General features: G+C 36.8%; 1 protein-coding gene across 3 annotated transcripts in view; it reads left to right on the top strand.

Moving 5' to 3' along the window:
- Positions 1 to 319: 319 nt before the first annotated feature.
- Positions 320 to 8,761, top strand: part of CCSER2 (coiled-coil serine rich protein 2) — a 71,587-nt gene continuing 63,145 nt past the window's right edge. For all 3 annotated transcript variants that reach the window (XM_085323646.1, XM_085323648.1, XM_085323647.1), the window contains exon 1: positions 320 to 502. The gene's annotated coding sequence lies outside the window, so the exon portion shown is untranslated. The remainder of the gene's footprint in view (positions 503 to 8,761) is intronic.

Raw genomic sequence — 8,761 nt, 5'->3', positions numbered from 1 at the left:
GGGCAGGCCTGGCTCTGCGCCGCCCCGTCGCTTCTCGCTTTGCGCAGCCTGCCCGTGCTGCAGTTCCCTGCCTGTTCGAGGCACCTGCGGGTGACCAGGGAGCCGAAGGCCCGGGCTGCGAAGATCCCACCTACCCCCAAAAGGGGAAGGTGCAAAAGCACCCAGCGTGCGCCTGTTCAAAGCTAGCGGCCTTTAAAAAGTGATGGAGCATCTGTCTTAGATAAATCTGTTCAGATACTGCTTATGACAGGAGAAAAATGTTGCGTACGTTACACTGTTTTCTGTTTAATAACGCTGAGGCTTTGCTTTTATCATCCAGAGCTTGCTGTAACATCATGTTCTGACGAATGTACTCTGATACACAATGAAACGTAGGCAACTTCAGCCTTTAACTCTGAGTTGGAGGAAATCGAGCTGTTTATCTTCAGTTAAAGAAAGAAAAGTGAATGGGATCTTTGTGCTTTAGCAGAGCACTAGTGTCCAGGCCAGACAACAAATTAAGGTAAGGATTGGAGAGCTGGTTCATCTTTATAAAAAAGATGTTTCTCAGTTCTTTAAGGTATCATTTGAACATACAGGATTGATGCTTCATATTATAAGATTTATTCCTGCTGCTTGTGGTCCCTGAGGCTGTACTTGATGCAGAATGGTTTTTTTTTTTTGTTCTTACCAATGTATTAAAAGTTGGATCTATTTTGTTGTCTTTTTGTAGAACTGAAAACCACTGTAAGTATTCCCTGAAAAATTAAAAATATTTTTTCTGCATTTGAAAGTTTAGTATGAGGCAATAAATATTTAGATGTTTTTGGTGATGCTGAACGAAGTTTGGCAGATACTTCCTGAGGTGTAAAACAGATCACATAACTCTAAATTCTATTAGCCCATTTTGATTTAATACCTGAAAACTGAAGAGGTGAGTGCCTGGAAGAAATAGAACATTAGTATTGACCAGCCATCTAAATATTAACCAATAAACCTGTATGACTGTACAACCTGAAGTAGTCAAAATGCTTCTAAAGCCAAAATTTAGATTTTGCTCATGTAAAACATTCCWTTAGAGAGATCTCAATATTTGGGTTGTGAAACTGCTAACTATAGCTCTAATCCTAAAGCTGTTTTAAATATTGGAAGTGTTTTAGGTTTTGAAGATCTGTCGTTGATATTTTTTCGTGTCTTATAACACCTCGTATTTTCAAATCTAAGGAATTAATACAATATATCCATATATAAAAAATGTGAATAGTAGTGATCCTAACTAACACGTGATGTTATGCTAATGAGTAATCCTGTTTAATGGAACTGTTCATGTAAATGCTTTCTGGAGTAAAACCTATTACTCTTGGACCCTATCATCCTTTAAGATGSATTTACTGTTTGGAATAAACCATTTACAAAGAAGAGTTGGCACTGGCTCTCTAGATAAAAAGCCATCATGCCATCAGTCTTCAAAATGAACTTCGGATGTATAAAACTGTTAGAAAGTTCCAATCTGGGAAAATCAGCAAGAGGGAATAAAAGGTGGTAGCAATGGTTGTGTTGCTTKCTTTTTGCCACTATTCAAAGGTGTAAAGGGCAGCACCATCTTCTTAATTGGAAGCTTTCAAGCAAGGTTAAACCCCTTGCCAACAGGGATACTAAGAAGATCAAAATACTAATGGTGGTTTTGATAATTAGGTTTAAAGTCCTATATTGTGCTTCAATTGAAGCAATAAAAAGCTTACATAAATCTCAGGATACCTGAACACATTTGTCTTACAAAAAAAAAAAATCCCAATAGCATTGAAATAATTATTCAGAAGATAAAGCTTAGCTGGTTGGTGTAGGTCTTTGTATTTCTTTGTACCTCTGGGAAACATTCTAGCTCACGTCCAAAATTTATCAAGTAGGTATATTTTTGAAGAGATTCTGAGAATATTATTTCTCCCTTGATCAAAAGTAGCTTGATTTGCTGAGTTACGGACTTTTCTTGCTGGCTGTTCTCTTATCTATGCTAGAGGGAAGACCCAGCTGGAACCATTCAGTTGATAGTATCCTGCAGCATGTGGAGTGAGACAGTCTTCTCTGGGGGATGTTTACCTCAGGTCACTGGGGGAACAGATGTTGCCAGTTCAGTGAGATGGCTTTTCCACTATAGTAGTGGTTGGGATTTTCATGAGCACTTAGTCTTCTATAGAGTACATCTTAATGGCTTTGATTGGAGCAGAAGCATGGTTAATGTTGGCAAGGTTCACACTGCAAGAAAGGTCTATGTTTCTTAGCCGGAGGAAAATAGCTTATAAGGTTTTATTTGAGTTATAGATCTAAAATAACCCTTAAATTGCAAATGATTTCTGAATTTATTCCCCAAAGCAAAGGGACTGCTGAGCATTTAGCCTAATTAGCCCAGATGGCTTATGGCACGCACACAGCACAAGCTGAGTGTCATGGGAGAACTGAATATTCCAGACTCTCTTGGCTCGAATTATGTCATTTGAGCTGGAGATTCAGAAGTGTTTTAGAGAAAGTTTCTCACTAGAACGTTAACAGATGTGGTACTTCAACTCAGTTTCTTATTGCAAATTGCATTAAAGATGTTTTACTTAAATGCATTATTTTGATTTTTATAAAAGTGGTTATATTATTACATAGATTCATTGCTCAGTGTTTTTGGTGATTTGAGGGATGCTGTGGCTTTTTACTACACCTTCATCTCAGGCAAACTTGTTCAACATACAGGTGGAAACTTCTAAAGGCCAAAGCTACCACTGTTAATAGTGGGAGATTTTGAAGAGGGGAGTAGACTCTTTCATGCTGTATAGCCTTGTCTTTCAGTAAACAGTTTACACAAAAGCCTGATCCCTCTCARTCATGGAAGCTCTCTGAAATGGTAGTGTATGAAAATAAGGCCTTACAGTGAAGAACCTTGAGCTATTTAATAAAACAAATGATCTTGAATGTATAAGATTTCCTGTAAATTCAAGTAAAATGAGAGTTCAGAATATGTAATTAGTAAGCTAGTATAGGAGATACTGATGCTGTGGAGAAATTGTCACCAGTAAGTAAAGTTATAAATCTTAATTTCATCAAGAGTCTGGTTTTATATTTCATCTTTGCAAATCTTTGAAAATACAGCAAGTGTCTGTGGTTTCTGCATTTTTGGGAAACCAACATTGATGAATATGTGCAGATCTGAAAATATAATAAGCAGATGATCAGATCTGAAGTGTAATCAAAAAATGAGCAAGAAAAATAACTTAAATACATATTGAAGGCTATCAGTCTGTGGTTAAAACTATGTTGGTACCTGTTATGCTGTAGCAAACTTGCAAAGTTGTCTGGTACAAGAATATTTTTCAGAGGGTTTGATTATGAGATTTGAAACTGATTTATAGCAATGATATCTAAGATTGGAGCTGTTGGTGTCCAACACCAGTGAAGTGAAATTGAATAGCAAGAAGGTGATTCCCAAATAAGCACGTTTCAACTGAAAGTTATAATATATTAGAATATGCTACAATATTTTGGTTAAGAGTGAATGTTGATGACAAGTCAGGCTTCACTTTATAGAAGATAAGTAATCCAGTATCTTCTTGAAAACACATAGGTATGAATCTATGAATATGAAACTGCTATGGTTAGTGGCAAGGAGAGTAGGAATTGGTGACCTGTTCTTGCAGTGCAGGGAGTTTATGGTAGTGTTCCACAGGAACCTGTGCTAGGACCTCCGAATGACCTAGCAAGTGAGGTGAATGGTAAGCTGACAAAGTTTTCTGATAATGAGGTGGTTCATAGTATTCAGATAAGGGTATGCTGTAAAACGTTGCAGAAGAACCTTATAGGACTGGTTGACTGGGCATGAAGTGGCATATGAAACACACTGTAAGTAAATGTTAAGCGATATACCCAGGAGAGAGAGATAGAAATAACTCTAGCTTTGTATATAAAACAATTAGGCGGTGAATTGAGTATTGCCTCTCTGGGATGAGATTTTTCAGATTATAGTAGTCTTGAACATACAAGCTCAGTGTTTAGTAGTGGTTAGGGGAAAAAAAAATATATATGTGTATACTATTCTATAAAACCACTTGTGCCTGCGTGTGGAGATGATGATTGCAGGTGTTTGTTCCCCATCACAGAAATGCTGTAGTAATATATTATTTAATATTAGAATTTGAAAAGATTCAGAGAAAAGTTTAAAACCAAAAATATCTGAGGTGGTATGATGAGGTTTTTAGGTGAGTAGTGACCAAGTAGACTAAGACTTGTAAGCCTGGAAAAAAGAAGACTTGTGATAGAGGTGTAGAAGTGAGATGTGTTATGGGACATATGACTATGGATTTGGCTGTTTATGTTCTCCTCCAATACAAATATAGTCCATCAGATGAAATAGGCTTTCAATGAGTGAGTGGAAGTCCTTGCCTGAGGCTGTCATGGATGCAAATTTTGTGGGCTTGAGGAAAGGCTTGACAAGAGGAGAGACTTGTTGAGGGTTACTAAATAAACAACAACAGATTCAAGAAATCGTATGAAAGTTGTTGAAGTAACTTTATATACTTGCCCTGTTCTTCCTCTTCACTGTGTATAATTTTATGGCTACCTTAGTAGACAATATGATTTTTTTATACTACACCTTTAAAATAAGATTGATTGCTGGAGCTGGATGGCTGATCTAAAGAATTAATTCAGACAGCTGAATCACCACAACCCATATGCAGAGAAATATTTTGATTTATGTAATATTTCAAGCTCATCCGGAGCTCACTTGCTTTCTTTCATGAGAGAAGTCTTAAAGATTTTCTTTCTCGGTCCGTTTTGCAGTCTTTTTTTAATCCTACAGTGGCTGACTTAACAGTATTTTTTTTTAATCTGTAGCAAAGGTTTGAGATGTTCTTGTCTCAAGGTCATGATCTCTTGACAGAGCTAGACTTGGCTGAAATATACAGAAAAAATTCCCTAAAACTATTTTCTTCTATCTGCCTGTTGCTTCACTTTTTCTAGTCTTGCTCAGTTGTCACCTGTGAACCTGTTAAGACTTACTGAAGATGTGTCAATACCAGTCACTCATGTGATTTACATACTGTCTCCTTCAATTATCTGTGCTTGTCATTCAGCTTAAGCATATAACTAGAGTGCTTACTCAGTTACTAGTATAAAGAACAAGTATGTATGAGTGAAGCAAAAAATATTCTTATATTTTGATTGTAAACACAGCCTAGTTGCAGGCTTAAACTAATGGGAATTGTTGATTTTTAAGATACATAAAAACTGTTCAGCAGAGGTTCATATTAGTAATATTGCTTCTATCATTAGTCACTGTATAGTCAGTACAGCAATGTATTGAATGATACATGTTTGTACAACCATAAGAAGGTTTTTGCTCAAGACAGATCATAGATTTCACAGAGTATCATAGAATAGGTACGGTTGGAAGGGACCTCTGGAGGTTGTCTATTCCAACCCTCGAACAAGTGTCCCATACGGGGATTGAACCCACACCTTGGCATTTTGAGCACCATGCTCTAACCAACTGACCCCATCAATATTCTTATTTGGAGAAGATTAGATGGAACTAGGTAAAGCAAGAGGTGAACAAGGCAGAGTTTAGAGAGGGCAATTTCCATTTATAATCAGCTGTGTCCATAGTTTCACCTGGTTTCCAGCTTGCCCAATCTTACCAGCAGAAAAACCTTTTTATAGATATCATTAAAAAAATAGCAGAGAACAGTACTTGGAAGTTTTTTTTAGCTCGTGACTGAAGTAATCTCTCATAGTAGAGCTAGCCACAGAACTGGAGATGAGAGTAGGTGTATTTGAATCATTTGTCAAGTCAGTAGTTTTTAGGGAAAAGGACTCCTCATGAGCTTAAAATTTTAAGCTCGAAAGCCTTAAGCTTGTTAGTGTTTGTGTTTTGGGGTTAAAACTTCAGTTTTGAAGTAACAGCTACTAGTGATTGTGTTCATGGTACATCTTTAAATGAGATATGAGCTAGACAGCAGCAGTTAAATCCTAATTACTGTTTGAAGGATAACATCACTTTTATGTCTGAATTCAGATTCATCTGTTTCATAAGAATAAATTCAGAAGAATTGAAATGACCAACATAAAATGCTGTTGCAGAAAGCAGAAAACCATCAGTGAAAGCAGTGGGCCTGTTTCTGGTATCAATTGCTTTGAAGTTGACATAATCACAGAATTTCTGAGAGGAGACACTGAGATCCACTGTTACATTTCTAGAAAGCTTCTCTAGGCTTTGGTAGTTATTTGGGGTTATTCAGTCTATCTTAATTGCAGTATAAAGTTTAACTTGCCTGTATAACATGATTAGCTTTATTTTTTTTTTTAATGAGATTCTGTACCATTTGACTAAGATTAGGGGCTTTCAAATATATATATTCAATTATAGATTACCTTTCAGGATAGAAATCTTGCTGAAAATAAGTATTAAATAAGATTGCACAAGAGAGTAAGCTAGATACAGATAGATTTTGTGGTTGCAGTACTTGGGGTGTGGGGGCGGTGTTCACGTAATGATTTTGCTCTTCTCTGTGGCTATAAGACCTTGTCTTTAGGAGGCAGAGCATTAGATCTGTAAAGCAGACCCTATAGCAGACCTTTAGTTTGATACAGTATTCTTGCAAATTTGGTAACAATTTAAACTGAATAATAAAATCAGAAAAGAACTGAAGAAAATTAAGATTTTGTTCACCATCAAAGATTTTTGAGAACACTAAACATTTTACAGCACTGTAAGCTACTCTGTTTAAGAAGGCCTTGTCTACATGACTCGTTTACTAAGGTGGGATCTAATGAATTGATTCTCTCCTCAGAAGGCTATTTCTTACATTACATAACAAATGAAGTAATCCACATAATTTAATACCTTCTAGCATGAGTATTTTTACATTGGGGCTACATATATCAGTCAACTGTGTTTATGCTTTTGAGTTATTACAGTGTTATCCTTTCATCTTCTTGTAATGTRTTGAAGCCTGTCCTGACCTGTCATTAAAGCACAAACAGGTTCTCTTTGTCTGTGACATTCTTGGTGTCAGCTTACTTAATTTAAGTTTTTTTAATCAGCTGTGCTATCTGTTATTTGGACTTCCAGTGAAATCATTGCTCTCTTCTGGCTCTTTCATTTTGACTAGTCAATAGAGCAGGAAATGCATGCTGTTTCTGTCTGCAGGTACAGAGTTGACATCACTACCTCAGATGCTGCAAGATATGACAGTGCCACATTTAGATGAATTTGTGGAATGCATATAAGCAGATTAAGACAAGCATTATGTCCATCAGTGTTTGAGCTATCTTCATTTCTTACTAGAAGTGTTGCTCAGGATTTTGTCAAAGAAAGCCAGAATAGGCCATATTTTCTCTGCTGTGGCCAGAATATTAAACGTTTTGAAGAAAAGGGGAATGGATGACTTCTTGCAGGAGGATGCATCAGATAGTTGGGAGCTTCAGAAAGTAATTGTATCTGTGTGTTATTCCTGTTTTCAGTCCCTGAGAACAGTTAGGCTGTCAGCACTAATGCAGAAAAGAATGGTAAGTGTCATTGCATTTCACCTTTCATTTGTGAGTCACCTATAATATATTTTTTATTCTTACCGTTTAAGAAGTATTTCATTCTTCAGGCCCTGAAATTCTATTGTTTTGTGGTAAAATACTCTTCCTCTTGCCTCCCACCACCCCAGATGTCATCTTCCATCTTTTTTTTTTTGTCTTGCAAGCCGCCCCCCTGCTACAGCTGGGCAAGCCTCTAGACATTGAGCACCTTCTGGCTTACTGGTTGTGTTGCAGGGGTTCTGAATGTCAGTGCAAGTTTACCTATTTGAGAAACCTTAAGAAAGGCTTTACTTTTCGGTTAAAATCTTGTGGAATTTTACAGTAAATCAAATTCTGTTTTATATAGTTTTTTTATAAGTTTTCATGTAAAATTTGTTTTAAAAAATGTATTTTCTCTATTTTACTAGTATACAAAGCACAGGTGGGCAATATATTGCAAAGCATAAATTTCTTATCTGATAAAACTACTTGGCGTTTTTTTTCCTCATTGAGGTGCCTGATGCTCATTGCARATAGCATTTATGACAGAATGAATTATGAGTGTGCCCCCTTCTAAGCAGGATTTTTGATTCTGAAAGTATTCTAGTAGCTTTCTTTTGTGGCAAACAGGGCTGCATTTTTCTATTTTTTTCTTCTGGTAAGTGCTTATGTCCTCTAGCCATTCAAAACATGAAGAAACAGTCTTCTGATGAGTTAAAAAAAAAAAAAATCCAATTTTAAAGACTGCAAGGAATGCCATATACTTTTTTCCTGTATAGACTGGAGATACTGTTCAGAGGCCCCAATCTCTTTATGATGTTTCTTGTACTCTCCTACCTTCATGTCCATTCATTGTCATGCTCTGCTAACATTCCTTGGCCTTGTGCTTTCTGACCAACAGTAAGTAAAATACAGCAGGCTGAAAAACTGGTTTGCTATGTGTTTGATGGAAAAAACTTTGGAAGCTAAGTAGAATAACTGCGTACCCAAGGGTGAGGGAGAACGAGTAGAGAAGGACTTACCTCTAAGCTCTTGAAAGTCTAGGGAAAGGCTCTTCAGGAAAAGCAGCCTCACAATTTTGAAAAAAGAAATTGTATTTTAGAGAAACAGAACAAGGAATCCCATGCCTTCTGACTGTGGTACCTTCAACAGACACTGTCAAGGGTGCTACTGTTAATCACTATGCTATCTGGGCAAACTCAAGAAGAAAGGGGAAGATGCTAAGGAATTTGTGAAC

This window comes from Rhea americana, unplaced genomic scaffold (assembly GCF_003343005.1).
Source record: "Rhea americana isolate MKP2758 unplaced genomic scaffold, rheAme1 scaffold_86, whole genome shotgun sequence".
Classification (NCBI taxonomy): domain Eukaryota; kingdom Metazoa; phylum Chordata; class Aves; order Rheiformes; family Rheidae; genus Rhea; species Rhea americana.
This window is presented reverse-complemented; position numbering and strand designations above follow the sequence as displayed.